Source organism: Delphinus delphis, chromosome 4, assembly GCF_949987515.2.
Source record: "Delphinus delphis chromosome 4, mDelDel1.2, whole genome shotgun sequence".
Taxonomy (NCBI): Eukaryota; Metazoa; Chordata; class Mammalia; order Artiodactyla; family Delphinidae; genus Delphinus; species Delphinus delphis.
Window position 1 is genome coordinate 27,088,726 of NC_082686.1, and position 16,850 is coordinate 27,105,575.

At 35.2% G+C, this 16,850-nt stretch overlaps 1 long non-coding RNA gene across 3 annotated transcripts in view; it reads right to left on the reverse strand.

Moving 5' to 3' along the window:
* Window positions 1-16,850, reverse strand: part of LOC138414055 (uncharacterized) — a 394,942-nt gene that overhangs the window by 159,269 nt on the left and 218,823 nt on the right. The window lies entirely within an intron of this gene.

Below are 16,850 nucleotides of genomic sequence, written 5' to 3' on the forward strand. Positions count from 1 at the left end.
TATTATTTTAGCATTATTATTAACATTAAGTGTTAGTGGTCTGTTTGCTGGGGGTTAGTCTATTTACCATGGCAAGGCATCAATTGTTCCATCCACAAATGATTCTGGCAACACTGAAGGGCACACAAGTATTAGAATAAAATATATATGTGGATTGAGAACTTTTTACTGTCTGTAGTACGTGGACATTGTGATTAAGACTCTTGTAGTTCACAACTATTAGCCAATTTAGAAATTTTACTATTGACAGTTGGTAAAGGTGAAAAGAAAAATGTAAAGTCATGCCATATTACTAAAATGAAGCAAAACCACAACCTAAAACCTAGAACAACAACCTAAAAACAACAAAAAAATTTAAAAACACTTCTAGATTTAATAACATCTTTTTATATCATTAAAAATACAGGTACTAGGGCTTCCCTGGTGGCGCAGTGGTTGAGAGTCCGCCTGCCGATGCAGGGGACACAGGAAGATCCCACATGCCGCGGAGCGGCTGGGCCCGTGAGCCATGGCTGCTGAGCCTGCGCGTCCAGAGCCCGTGCTGCACAACGGGAGAGGCTGCGACAGTGAGAGGCCCACGTACCACAAAAATAAAATAAAATTTAAAAAAATACAGGTACTAAAATTGTAGTCCATTTTGTGGATATGATCACAAGATTTCAGCTTGTAGTGAAATCAAGTCCTACGTTCCAGAGTTTTAAGAGAGTTATTACCTGGCATAGGGAATTACTGTAAGGATATTCTAGTGCTCTTCATTAGAAAAGAATTAATCTTAGAACTAGGAGGTAATTTAAAAATCAACTGGTCCAACATCCTCACTTTGCAAAACAAAGCAAGATCCCATGGCTAGCTCATGGCAGAACTAGGGGTAGAATTTCCATCTCCCAGACCCATCATTATCCCACAGCATTAAGTTACTTAATTCTTTGTAACTACCAAGATTGGAAAGGAGTAGAGGGAGTGGAATTGTGTATTCTTCTCTGGATAAGTTCCATCTTCTTGATGAAGCTTCATACTTCTACCTGCATAAAGGACCTACAGCATCAACATTTATTGTATCTACCTCATTCAAAACTCCATTCCTTGGTGAAGGGAGACACAGTCCTCCCTTGGTATCTACAGGGGATTAGTTCTACCCCTTCCCCATGGATACGCAAATCCCCGCATGCTCAAGTCCCTTATATAAAATGGTGCAGTGTTTGCATATAACACATACACATCCTCCAATATACTTTAAATTTTTCCTTCCTGTTTTACTGAGGTATAATTGACATATATCACTACATAAGTTTAAGGTATACAGCGTAATGATTTGATTTACCTACATTATGAAATGATTTTCACAGTATGTTTAGTGAACAGCCATCATTTCATATAGACACCAAAATAAAAAAATAGAAAAAAATTTTTTTCTTTGTGATGAGAACTCTTAGGATTTACTCTCTTAATAACTTGCATGTATAACATACAGCAATGTTAATTATATTTATCAGGTTGTACATAACATCCCTAGTACTTATTTATCTTATAACTGGAAGTTTGACATTTTGACTGCCTTCCTCTAATTTCCCCTCCCTAAACCCCCCACCTCTGGTAACCATAAATCTGATCTCTTTTTCTATGAGTTTGTTTGCTTGTTTGTTTTGAAGTATAATTGACCTACAGCACTACACTAGTTCCTGGTACACAGCAAAGTGATTTGATATTTCTATACATTTCAAAATGATCACCATGATGTCTAGTTATCATCTGTCACCATACAAAGATATTACATAATTATTGACTATATTCCCCCCACAGTCCATTTTATACCTGTGACTCATTTATTTTGTATCTGGAAGTCTGTACCTCTTAATCTCCCTCACCTATTTCTCTCCTTCCGTATACTTTAAATCATCTCTAGATCATTAGAATACCTAATACAATGTAAATGCTATGTAAATAGTTGTAAATACAATGTAAATGCTACATAAATAGTTGTCTGCATAGGAAATTCAGGTTTTGCTTTTTGGAACTTTCTAGAATTTTTCTTTTTTTTGAATATTTTCCCAACTACGGTTGGTTGAATCCATGGATGCAGACCCATGGATACGGAGAACCACTGTACCAAAGAGTTAAATGACAGGGTTCTAGTCTTAAACTGCTTACAAATCAGTGAGAGAAAGTAGGAAAAAAAAAGAAATCAAGGAAAAAAGAGCTACAAAGCTGACAAAAGCAGTCATTAACACTACAGGCAGGGTATGAGAGAAACCGCACAGTAGTTACTTCACATAAAATCTGTTTTCTGGGCAGCTTTCAAAGAAAGTCTAACACTGCTCTTTAACAAATGCTCCCCCTTTCTAGGCTGATCTGTATTATTGTAGGCAGTAATGAAATCATCTGCTTTCCAGCTAGACTTCATTAAAAAAATACTTATATATTTACAATCATTTGTGATTCTTAATTAATAAAATATAATTTTTGTAACAATAACAATGGTTTATTAAACCGTTTCCTGTAAATGCTTTCAAAAGATGGACCGCAACCCCTGGCCCAGTTTGCATTGCTATTAACAGTAACCTCTATGTTTTCAGAAAGTGCAATAACAAAGTCAACATTACATAAGCATAGAGTCCACCCCTGTACTATCAAGGCCTAGAATTTCAGGAGACTGGGAATTGAGCAAGCAGCAGTGCAATAGCTGTTGGGATGTTTTCTTGTGCTATAATCTCAGGCACAGCTTGTGTGTGCTCACAGTATCAGTGTAAGATGCCGCTCCCCTTGCCGGACAAACTCAATGATTAATTCATGTTTCCTGTGCAGAATGTCAAAGGATGAATGTCATAAGTTTAAAAGTTATATCGGATATAAAAAAGACATTAAATAAAAAGTGTTTCCAAAATGTGAAATTCAAACATTTGGAGAGTTTGAAGTTTATCTAGCCAAAGCAGCTAGTGTCCCTAAGAAGATAAAGCATTAGTAAGTAATAAGATGTATTTGTTGGATTTTATTGCTCCAGTTTTTCAATTCTGCTTAAATCATGAAGAAAGAATTCTGAGAAAAAAATTTTTTTGTGAGCCAAAGTTTAAGCAACTTAACCCAAACATATTTAAGAGAAATAAAGTCACAGAAGGAATTACAAGGAAATACGTTCTTTGAAATTTCAGTAATCATTAAAGTATAAAATGTTTCTACATTTTTCTATAAGAAGCTATACGATTATAGTTCAGCACTCTTACAGTTATATAAATATAAACACACACACAGTATTGTGGATGGACACAATTATATTGTACACAAGCAAATATGGTTAAACAATGAAATACATACTTCTAATCCATTATGTATTTTATGTTCTCAAATATCCTTGACTACAGATTAGAGTTTTGGCTTTTTAAATATCTCTAATATCAGGGTTATGTAAATAAACATGAATACAAGTTTCAAAGTGACATACATGGTACAAATCACTGCCAATTTAAGGCAAGATTACCATAGTGTGCAAGGCAAGATTTTGTAGACAGTTGGAGAAGGACTAAGAAGTAAATGTCAAATTACTATTTTTAATACAAATTAGAAACTCTCTTGTTCTCTGCTCTCTTCTTCCACTGAGAGACTACTGCTTATTAAAGATGCTACCAAAAACACTTAAAAGATATCCTGTTTTAGAAAAATGCAGTTTGAACAACCAAGAGAATTTAAAATATTGTATAAAATATTATCTAAGTTTTCATTCCCAAAGGGTTTATTTCTTTCATTAGAATAAGATGTCACAACAAGTGTATATTCCACAAAGTTGCTGAATGCATTTGAAGAAGAGCAAATTTAGACCTTAGCATTTCTACAAAAGTACATAGGAACAACCAACTTTATAATGTGTACACTTTACACCTCTAACACAAAATATGCATGCTTCTTATAATGAACATATAATTATACTTCACATATTTATTAAAATAGAATTTGATAGTATAGTATTACCTGTAGGCCAACTGGGTTAAAAGTTTTTTGATTATCTAGATAAGTCTTCTTATTTTACAGATATATAGATGAATTAAGATGTATACTACAATATTTACAATAATTAATAATAATTATTTAATAATAATTATTATTTAGGAATAGTGGGCATGAAAGCATTCACATTTTGAGCTTTGAGGCTCACTTCCAGCTCCCCTTCATATTATATGATGTCTACTAGTAGAATATTTTTACTTGAAAACCCATGTTCTTCTATATGGTCAACATAGAAGAATAACACAAGATTAAAAAATAAATCTCCATTTTAAAATACTAAATTTCTGACATTATTTGTAAAGCATAAATTTTTGTTCATAAGAAATAAATGTATTGTTTCTGCCTAGCCTTTTACACGACTTATTTTCTCTTCTATACACTATAATTGGAATAACCCAATTCTACACGTTGAATCCAAGTCCACAGTAGGGTGAGGGTTATCGTTAGTCTCTTGGGTTTGGTCTCTTTAATAATATCTAATAGTAGAAGTTGTGGTTTAATTAATGGCACACAGATCCTTCTCACAAAAGGGTGTAAGACCCAGGGCTTTTATAGTATTATAATCACCTTCACTACCTAACAGTAAGAAGGTCTAAATCATTATAATCCCACTCCTGATTTTTCAAAACCTGCAGCTTCCTTGCATGGTGATAGCATGGTTTAAGAATAGTTCCAACAGTAACTTCATGGCCAAGGATGGCTCTAGAAGTATTCTTAAGTAACCTGTAAGAACCCGGCTGAGGTCTTGTCAGTTGATCTGGGAAAAGCAGTGGTGGCATCCCAATGACAGATTGTCAGATTGTCATGTTAGATACCTTTCTGCAGTAAAAATCTCCATACACGGAAAATGTGCTGTATTTTAAAAATCACACAGTTTTAGGATGCATAATTTTTAGCTATGCTTATTACATACATGACAAAGTAAGTTTTAAATCATTTATTAAAAGGACATACACACTCTCTTTAAATATATTTTCTTTTGCAACAAATTAAATGCACAGTATTTTATTCCTAAAATATCCCAACTTTTATTTTGGGAAATACAAAATAATTAGTAATTTTAACCAAGGGAAGGTTACATCCAAAATAATAAATTCCTGTTCACACAGAGTTTATATACTACCAAAAATAATAAACTAATTTATACATAAATATGGAACATAACAGATGGCTATAAATGCCATGAAGATAAAGAAAGCAGGGAAATGGGAAAGTGAGGAGCTGGTGCTAAGATTTTAGATAATGTGGGAAGATTAGGAAGATCAGGAAGGAAAAGAACAAAAAGAAGAAATCACACTGATTCCTGGAGGCTCTCAGCTATCACCTTGCTCTTATGGTATTAGAAACGTTTGAGCCTGAGATTTTCCTTCATGTCACCATGTGATCTTGCTGTAAAATGGGATAACAAGTACACTTTTCAAATTTTTGCAGCACATAATTGATTGCAAAAATATTATAGATAAATATCTGAAAAGAACACAGTGATTAAAGAAAATGCACCAGAAAGGAAATCAATGAGCTTCATTTAGCTTTGGACACCATCCTAGGTCATTTACACATATTAGTTAAAACTCATTATTTCCATTTATGGATAAGGAAATGGATACTTAAGAGGATTAAATGACTTCCTAACCTCAGAAAGACTATAAGGGGCAAAGGCAGCGTTTTGATTTGGGTCCCTGTCGCTCCAAAGCCCAATTCCTGCAGCTCCACCTTACTGACCCTCTGAAGATGAAACATAAGGCTCCATCCACCATCAGGTCAACTCTCTCAATCTTTAATATCTAGTATAATAACTTTAATGCTTTATGTTTCTGCCATATGTTAAAATTCTTTAAAGCATGTTCCCTAATTACTTACTGCCACTCTTACAAAAGTTATGAAGTAGGTGTTATTCAGGAAAGGGAAGACAAAACAGTTATATGATCTTTATGTAAGTTCATCTCATGGCTACTGAGAAAGACGGCACTAAATCTTAAGTTAGCAGACTCTGAATCCGTTTGTTTTTCTACTGTATCATACCGCTTTAAACTTTGAGTTAGAAAAGTGAGGCAAAGGCTTTCCAAACTGGAGATGCAATTCTGTTTTTTTTTTTTTTTTTTTCCCTTGAGGTTGAACCTATGTAGTAACAAATACAAAAGAATTGAAAATCAAGTTCCCTCATTTTCTGATTTCATAAATAAATTTCAACTCTCTTTCATAAATAAGCTTATTTTACCCTTCATTTTGTTCCCTTGCCACATTCAAACAAATCAATTTCATCAATTCTAACATGGCAACATAAAAAGTTATATGTCAGACTTTATGCAATTCCACCAATGTTTTGGCATTTGCATAAAAATATATATGATTCAGTTAATTGCTTATATTACCCATGATTATCTTAAAAGCAAATGTCATTATTAGCTATACATTATTTTTCCTCAGAATTCATCTATAGATATTATAGTCTAGGCACAATTATTTTTTTCATAGTATGATAACTGAATTTTAGATGTTCCAAAGATTAAGATTTAATAGCCTCCCAAGTTCCAGAAAGAAACTGCTCTTGTTTTATGATGAATATAAGGTAGCTTATTCTATATGGTGTCAATCTGAGTTACTTAGATAAAATCTTAGTTGCCAATAAATTTATGCCTCAGTCAATAAATCACTTGAGATGATGGAGTAACTTGGTAGCCCTGTTTTGTACACAACTAAAGAGAATGGATCAAGGACCAAGTTTGACTAACACCAACATGTGCTCCATGGCAAACTACGAACCTCATTTGTCTTGAGAGGTATATTAGTTAACTTTTGTGGAAAATAATAAACACCAGAGGAATGATGTAAATCATTGGGAAATACGAAAGTCAGAAGCAAGTGCTCAAAAGATCTTAAACCAATTTTTGGAATTGTTTGGCATCCTTCCATATACTCATATATTTTCATCAAGAGTTCATCTTTATCACTTCTTCCAGGTCTTCAGTAGTAGTGAATCACTTAATGTTCCTTAGACAGAAGACATACCCTACCTCCAAAATACGAAAAGTTTATTCTTCACTGATACTTGAATTTTAAATCCCCTTTTTGGCAAAATCTGTGAAGTTCCAATCCTCAAATGACACTCCAAAGGGGTGATTTTTTTTAACATCTTTATTGGAGTGTAATTGCTTTACAATGGTGTGTTCGTTTCTGCTTTATAACAAAGTGAATCAGCTATACATATATATATATATATATATATATATTTGTTTTAGCAAGGAACATGCCCCTCACGTGGTTCTTCTGTCCTTTGCCCAGGACTTCTTAATCTTGAAATATTTGAAGCCTCCAATTTAGGAAAGGATCATAAACATTGCACGGATACAACAGAAAACTGGTAAAACGGCATATAGGAAGATACTTGATTACACAAAAACAAATTTTTTCTCCACAATAAATGAATTAGTGAGTTACCAAAATTCTCAAAGCCGTTGAGATCAAGGTGATTGCCCAACCTTTGCCAAAGATGGTAACACGCAGGTTGCTGAAGGTGCAGAACATGCAGTTTACTGGGAGATCTCAAACTATCTAGCCAGTGAGTTCATCTACAGATGATAGCAAAAATTTCACCCATCTCTATACTTCAAGTTCTTTAAGTATAAAGATCTATCACCACTATTCTTCCCATACCTAGCAAATGGTAGATGCCAGTTTAAAATTTCTTGACTAAATGGAAATTCTTAAATTCTTCAAATCATAGATCCAATCTTGTTACTCCTACTCAGGCTTAAATGTCTTCCCATTGGTCTTAGAATAAAAACCGACATTCTCAACAGAGTCTACAAGGACTTGCTGGTTTAGCACCCACCCACTTCTCCAGGCTTGTCGCACATGAAACTCCTACCCTACTGTTGGTGCTAACCTAGATTCTTCCAGGACCTTGCAGACACCAGCCTCCCTCTCATAGACTAAAAACATATACGTTATATAATGATTTTTTTAATACTTCAAAATACAAATGTACAGAATTATCAAGAATTATAAAACAGGTTCTAAATCTCCAACCCAGATTAAATAGGTATTACCATTTTGCCAAAGTCATCTTTTTATCTAGCTCTTGAAATTAATAAAATAGGGCATAGCTCACTATCTCTCTTCATTCAGGGATCTGCTAAGAAAAGTCTTCCCTTACCACCCAATCTGAAGTGGCATCACTCCCTAACTCTTCCATCTTCTCGTTTTGCTTCATTTTTCATAACATTTATTACTATCTAACATATATTTATTTGCCAAAATGTTTATTATCTGTTCCCCTGTTTAGAATGTAAGCTAAATAAATATCTTATTGTAGCCGCAGGTCTACCCAACATATTTCATTTCCCCTCCATACCACCTCAGATACCAATAACAGTCTGAGGTCAGTGGGTATGTTTTCTATGTGTGACTTTTAACTTTTATAAGAATGTGTGTCTTCATAACAAAGATACTGCATAGCTCTCTTCCCTTTCTGTTTGCCCAGTTAACATTTATCCATCCTCCAAATGTCAACTGATGTGTTACTTCCTCAGACAGGTCCCCCACTACCCTGTTTATTCCTCTGCACTCCTTCTTCTCAGCAATTCTGACAGTTAACATTTTACTTTTGTTTGTGTGAATATTGAATAATCTGCCTCTCTCTGCCACTAAACTGTAAGTAAGCTCTGTGAGGTGGGGTCAATTCTTTGTTTTGCTTATCATCCCTGGCGTGTAGTAAGTGCTCGGGAAACACTAGTGAATGAATGAATTGGGCTACAACATCATTCAGAGGAAATGATTCCTATCTGTACTCCCACACATAGAAACACATACTTATGAAAGCCCAGAATCAGTCATTTCCTTGGCCAGATTTTCCTTCTCCATTTTCCTGTAAATGAAGTTGGTTTCCCTAGCTAACTTGAAACAAGGATAAAAAGGGAACTATTTCTATTTGTCATACAGATATTTTTCCCTGAAATTTTTTATGATATGTCTGGAGAGCCTCCCATTCATCTCTGTGAACTGGCCAGTGCACATATTGTCTCATATTTTAAGACAAACAATTTTATTTCAACACATTCCAAAACTAGGAGTCACCAGATAATATTCAGACACCAAAGAGAAAACTACTTTGCACTATTTACTGATGTTTTGGTGAATCAAGTGGAAATATTTCATATAGCTGTCTCATGATTCTCAAAACATTCCATGTAAAATATGAGATCCAGTTCACCTAAGTTCCAGCTTGAAAGCTCATGTATTATTGGATCAAATGACACGGCATTTGTATTTTGAAACTGACCCTTTTCTTCCTCTGTCTCTTTCTTCTCACATTCTTTACAATGTGCACACACACACACCTTGATCAAGAATTTAGACTCAGACAATATGGAAATACTGTATTAGCATAGAGTCATTTCTGTTTAGTTTTACAAAAGAAACATACAAGTAAAATTCAAGAGAACAAAATTTTTTGACTGAGGACTCTAAAAATCTATTGCCATATTAAAGTGGATTTTAATAGAAATTTTCTCCGGGCTAAATAGAGCTCTTATAGCTAATTTCACTGAAGGCAAAGTTATATCTTCAGTTTATGACTAAGAAGACCAGAAAAGTAGTATGAATTATGTTATAAAAACTACCTTGAAACACTTACTTCTGTTAGATGTTCTGCAACCATATAAAGGCACAGCATGTTGATGAGATGAATAAATAGTACTTACATTGCACCGATAATCAAGTCAATATGTGTTCTTTTAAATATGGGCAAAGACAAATAAACACAAAATATATATAACTTTGATGTATGATACATAATAATAATTCATGACAAAACCCCCAAATTTAGATATTTAGAGGCAATTTGCAAAAAAAACAAAAGCTTGTTTTCTCTGAAGTCATTAATGCAGTGATCATTTAAATATACATTTTTATGGAAAATGTATTTAGTGTTTCTGGCATTTAGACAGATGTCTGAAACTCTAATTCCTATAGCAACCTGACAACATGAATTAATTATGTGGACTGGGGTGGACATTATGAGGCTGGAGAGTACATGTCAGAAGTTGATGACTTTTGCTGTAAAAAAGATGAAAACCTTTCCTATATGTACCTACTTTTCCCCATTTGCAGCAATACTTTTAAAATTAATTAATTCATCTTATATAGTGTTTGATTATGTGCTAGTTACTGTTTAAGTTGTCCCCAGATTGCAAAGAGTAATAATAAAACTGCGTTTCTGTTTCAAGACTCCTATCATCTGGACAAACATATAATTGGAAAAAATTATAATCAAGAAAAATAAGAGCAATGGCAGACAGTGGTAGAAATATGCACAGGATACTACAGGAACATGGATTAGAGTCATCATCTCTCACTGGAGTCAGGACGAGGTACAGACTAGGCTGGCTCCACAAGGACAGGAAAGAATTAACTGGAATTGAAATTGGCAAAAAGTTGGAGGTGTGAAGAGAAAGCCTCCAGACACAGAGGTCAGCATAAGCAAAAGCCCAGAAAGAAGAAACAGTATGGTTAAGAAAGAAAAGACTATCACTGAAGCATTACATAGAATATGAGGCAGGGAGTGGATGGAGATGAAATTGGAGAATTTGACGAACGCCAGATCATGGATGAACTTGTGTCCTACAAAGGGGTTTATCCTAATCAACATGGCAAGTGAATTTACTCTTATTGCCAAAGCTTTTATGACGTAACTGGGTGGCTTGGTTTCTGTTTTGAGAAGGATTCTGGATGAATATTAGGATTTATTAAATTTGAATATTTTAGTTACTAAAATTTCCATAGTTGCAACGGAGTCATGGCGTTGATGGCATATTTGCTATTCCTGTTATACATAGTTGATGCCCTTCAGTGTATGTGAGGGGTAATATGTTAAGATTTTTATTTAATTGTAGATTGCTCAGGCAAGAATTGGAATGGTGAAACAAATTAAGAGGGTTTTGTAACAGTTCAAAAGAGGGATGATGAGAGTCCTAAACCAGAGCAGTGGGAATACACAGGGAGAGGAAGGAAAGTTTCAAGAAATATTTAAGAATTCCCTGGCAGTCCAGTGGTTAGGACTCCACGCTCTCACTGCTTAGGGCCTGGGTTTAATCCCTGGTCAGGGAACTAAAATCCCACAAGCTGCTTGACACAGCCAAAAAAAACAAAAAAACAAAAAAAAAACCAAGAAAGAAAGAAATATTTAGAAGGTCATATTAGAAGGGGTCAGGTATGGGAGATGATGTTGAAGGAGTCACAGGTGACTTAAATTTCAGCTTGGAAACTGGTTCATTCCGATGCCATCACCTTGGATAGCAGGTGTTAGAGTTACAGCAGATTGGAAGAGGAAATGCTGAGATGTGGCTTCGAAATTTAAGATACTGGTAGAGCCACCTAGAGGGCAGTGAATATGTGACTCAGGTGAGAAGTCATTTCGCTGGAGATAAAAATTGGGGAAACTCCTACTAGTAAGAGTTGAAATTATGAGAATCAGTTTGCTACCTAGAAACACTATGTATAGTGTAGGGACAAGAAATTCAAGAATGATAGATAATAGTGTTCCTGGACACAGAGAGGAGGAATAGTGAAAAATTAGAAGGAGAAGAACGGGGAGAGTCACAGAAGTCAATCAAGTTTCAAACAGCATGGTGGTCCAAGTCAAATGCATCGAGAAGTCCAATAAAGTAAGAACTACATGTGTCCCTTGGATCTGCAACTAAACCTCATCAGGTGTTCATAGTAGCGGAGTAGTTTCAGTAGCATCATAAAGGCAGAACTTATATTTTAAAATTACCTGATAAAGGTTTTCTTATGTTTATTGAATAAATAAAAGCAGGCTATGATTTCTTCCTTGTACATATAACATAAAAATGAAATACTAATTCAAAAATAGGTCATTTCTATATTATTTTAAATATATAGAAGGATGAATCACATTTTAATTAAAATACATGTGAGCTTCAGAATGCCTATAATCTAATGGGTTAGACACTAGATATAAAGGTGTTCTATAAGGGAAAACTATTATGCATTTATTTGTTATTTATACCTATTGTTATTTCCTTCATTATCACTGTCTTTTGAAAATATTTCTCTACATTATTATTTCTCAAAGAAGCATACATGATTTATTAATCTATATTACTTAAAAAGGAATCTTTTAAAATAAATTAGTAGTTGGAGATATTTTACACTACAAGAAATTCTCTTTGAAATATTATTTAAACACGGGCAAAACATGTAGGGCTTTGCTTTTGTGATAAAGCGTTAATCACAAGTAAAAATGTGGGAAGAAACTCAGGACGTTAGGTTAGTCTACATCCAAAAATCATAGGGTGGTACGTCACCGTCCTAAAGAATGGAGTCTCTTAACATCCTGTCCAGTAGAGAACTCTCCAAATATTAGGGACCCTCATAGCATGACTGTGAGAAGAAAACCCTAGATTGGTGATTTCTAATCCACAAAGTACACAGGACCTACCCAGGAGTCTTTTCAAAATATACATGCCAACGCTCCACTCTAGACCTACTGAAGCAGAATATCCAGGAATGGGTCCAAGGCACGTGCATTCTGAAAGGTCCCCAGGGTGATTCTGATGCTCAGATGGGGATAAGAATTACTGTCCTACATGGGAGTGAGGATTGCTCAGCCCACAGACCATGGCCCCCATTCTTGATTTAGTCTACTTCAATAAATGTCATGAGGTAGACACAATTACTCCTGAAGTTCCTTCATCCACCAGAAAAATGAAACTTTTCATCTGTACTAGAAAAGCTTCAAGGTGGGCGATAGATTGATACGGGTTTTCCACTGTTCCACTGGGGCATGGAAAGAGACCCCAGGAATGCCTCTGCTAGGTTTTAGGTACTTTTTCTAAAATTTCAGTTTATGACTCTCTAAGTTCTTCAGTTACATCAATATTAAAAGGATGGTACACTCAGATAACAAAAAAATTACACAATTTTACAAGTTGAACTTGGAGTAGTTGAATTTTGTTAATTATTTGTTAATATTTGTTAATCAGCTATTTAGATGCATAATACAATTGTATAAACTATACAAAAGTATATAGTAACACAATTTCAAAAATAAGAATATTGGATATCACATGCATGATTTGATGTAAATTGGCTAAGGGGACTTTCCTGGAGGTCCAGTGGTTGAGACTCTGTGCTTCCACTGCAGGGGACTCTGGTTCCATCCCTGGTCGGGGAAATAAGATCTTGCATGCCCCGGCCAAAAATAAGTATATAGATTTTTTTTAAATGGCTAAAATATTTAAATGGTTTGTTAATTATGCCTGTTTTTTAGCTACACTCTCCCTTTTTCAAATAGAATGGAAGCTGAAATGAGTAGAGATGAACACACCCAGCTGCATGCCCCCTAGCCTCTCCTTCCCTTCCTCACTTACACTCCCCATGTACTCCCAGACATCCCTTTGCCTTCAAATGCGGAGGGCTACTACTGTGCCCTTAGGAGCAGTGACTGGCGAAAATGTGTGTGTGTACATGTATGCACACAGTAGGGCACATTTTCCTGCTTGATTAAGGAAAGCTGAAGCAGTTCAGGTAATCATAGATGGGATGAACTGCTTAGAATATATTATTACAGAGAGAGAGAGAGAGAGAGAGAGTGCAAGCTTGTAATATGTTGGTGCTTTTGCTGATCCATTATATGTTCTAAGATTTTCACAAATGTAATCACTATCAGTATTATTTTTACCATGCTTACTTCACAAACTGTTTAACCCTTTCCCCACTGGTAAAGGAGAAAGAAAAATATTTATAATGTAGGCATCATTAAGAAATGATAGACAGGGAGCTGGGAGAGCTGCTAAACGGTAGACACTGCCTCATTCAGGGAGTCAAAGCACATCACCCGATAAAGTAATGTTCCACTTTTTTGGTTGGATGCAAATGGCAGGAATAGACAGTTGTGCAGCTTTTTTGAAATATCCATCCTATTTCTGCCCCAGCATCCTACCCACACCCTCAAGAACTACCACTCTAAGGAACCCAATCCCTCCCAGAGTTATCTGTTCTCACACATAAAATTGTCTAAGTCATTAATTGATTCTTGTCTGGTGTTCTTGATCTAGACCACAATTCTGAGGACCTTGAAAACAGAAATCAGCAAAGATGAAAATGATAGGCTGAGAATATTTTAGACTTCTTTGACCAAAAAAAAGGGTTGGATTTACTTAAACGTGTATAATGTGTTCTCCAGTGAGAGCAGAATAAAAAGAAACTGTATGAAATTTCAGGAGGAACAATTTAGGTTTTACATAAAAAGTGATCAAGACTTGCAACTAGATTTTAAATATCTATAAGCCCATTCTCATTGGTTTTATCAATGGAACCATCCTTTTGCTTGCTTTGATTCCAGACTCATTAGCCTCCTTTCAGCTTCTTAACATAAACTACTTACTCTAAGCCCAGACTTCTGAATATGCTATTCACTTTTTCAGGTAGTCAGTCACAGCTAATTCATTTACCCAACAGATATTTACTAAGCGCAGTGACCCTCTGTATCCCCGGGTTCTGCATCTGTGGGTTCAACCAACTGTGGACTGCATAGTATGCTTACGATTCTGGAATCCATGGATGCAGAATCGGCCCATGCAGAACCCGTGGATACGGGGGTGACTAAGGGACCAAAACATCCGTGGATTTTGGTATCCATGGTGGATATTGAAACCAATCTCCGGTGGATACTGAGGGACGTCTGTACCTATTATATGACAGGCATGTTTCTAGGCACTGGGCTTATGTCAGTGTAAAAAAATAGAAGCACCCCTGCCATCATGGGCTTATATTCTATAAAGAGTGGTGGAATTACTTCAGGATTTCCCAACCTTGGCACAATGGGCATTTTGACCTAGATATTTCTTTATTGTGGGGTCCTATACTATGTGTTGTAGAACGTTAAGCAGTATCGTGGCCTCTACCCATTACATGACAGTAGCACTCCCTCAGTTGGGACAACTCAAAAAATCTCCAGATATTGCCAATTGTCTCTTGGGAGGAGCAAAATCACCCTCAGTTGAGAGTAGCAACTGTTACAGTTGTGATCAGTAGCAACTGTTAGTTAGTAGCAACTGTTATAGTTAGTAGCAACTGTTATAGTTGTGATTTTATATTTATTGTAGTAATTATTAGAATACTGTCTTCTCCCACAAGATGATATCTTCCCCACAGAACACACAATATCTGTTTTTCTTCTCACCATATCTCTAGCTTTTTGGGCAATGACTAGTATATAGTAGGCCCTAAATAAATACTTGTCTGAATGATTCAACGAATACTCAAGTAGCTCTCTTTTCTTAAATCTGAGTTAGACATTTTTATGTTTCATTAGCTCTTTCTGCTTACCCTTCAGCATACTTATACTGCGTTATAATTGCCTACCTCTTTGGTCTGTCCCATCTCTCTCTCATCCACCATACTGAACATTCCTTAAGGGCTGAGAATGTGTCACATTCATCTTTACACCCTCACTTCCTAGCACAGTACTTGACAGATAAATACCTAATGACTGGATGAATAGCAACACTAATAATTACTAAGTATTCAGCAAGGGGTAGGTATCAAGCTACTTCATTTCTGCTATACATATCCTCTTTCACCAATACATGAAATTTGGAAAAAAATGCTATCTCCATTCTCACAGAGCAGGAACCTTAGAGATTAAGTAACTGGCCCTAGGCATAATGTGGTAGAGTTAGAATCTGAACTTTCTAGATCTTATTCTAAAGCCCAAAGCATTACCCTGACTACACAGGGAGAAATTTCTTGGCTTTGTCTATGAGAACCAGTGAGTGAGTTAGGAAATGGCAAATTAAGAACAACCCAATATCTCTCAAATCAGAGATGAATAACATTTCAAATCACTATCTGGACCCAAACAGCTTAAGAAGAAATAAACAAATCACTTTGTAGATGAGAGGATGTCCTGTTACCTAGGTGTTTTTGGGTGACCAGAATTTTATTTGAAACTGAATATACAGTGCATGAACACTGACAATGAAATGTCAATTTGGTCAAAATTAAATTTTTTAGCCAAATTTATGTTTGTTTAGCTAATAATATTCCTGCCATGTAGCACTTTATTGTGGACTCAATAGTAAGTTTTCAATATAAAATTAGTTTTTTAATCTTAAGACGTTTGTTTTTATTCCTCTTCAGCAGACTTAGATTTTAAGAAATAACATGGTTTTGGAATCCAGCACTCAATAATAGATTAAAAAGCTCACACATTACACTCTAATCATTAATTTAGAAGTAGTTTTCTCATTATTTTGTCCACAATTGCAGGTTTTCTAGTGACAGATTTTATAATTATTTTTAATATGCATTCACCTCTCCTCCAGCTACTGATTAAAATAATAAATGTGTATATCAGACAAAATTTTTATCAATTTTATAAGAGAAGAAAAGACAAGAAATAACACAATTTCTGTCTACAGGAAATTTATTAAAAGGTAGAATTTAAAACATACTTGACTTTTTGAACATTAGAAGAAAATTATCACAGAACAAAGCAGGTAATATAACAGCAATGACAATGTCTCAAATGTGGGCTGCATCACTTTTAGAGCATACTCATTTACTTCCTACAGAGCCCTCACAATTCTGGAAGGTAGGTTTGGTAACAATTATTATTTTACATGTTGTTGCTGAGAAATCTGAGATTTATATGATTTGAAACAGATTTCCAAGTTCACTGAGAGTGTAAATGGACTAACTTGAAGCAATGCACATCTGAATGTTGGTTCCAACCTAACACATTACTAGACCTGCTGCTTACTTAAATAGGTGATTATATACATGGTAACGAAGAAAAATGGGAAGACTTAAGGGTTATTAGGTTAACA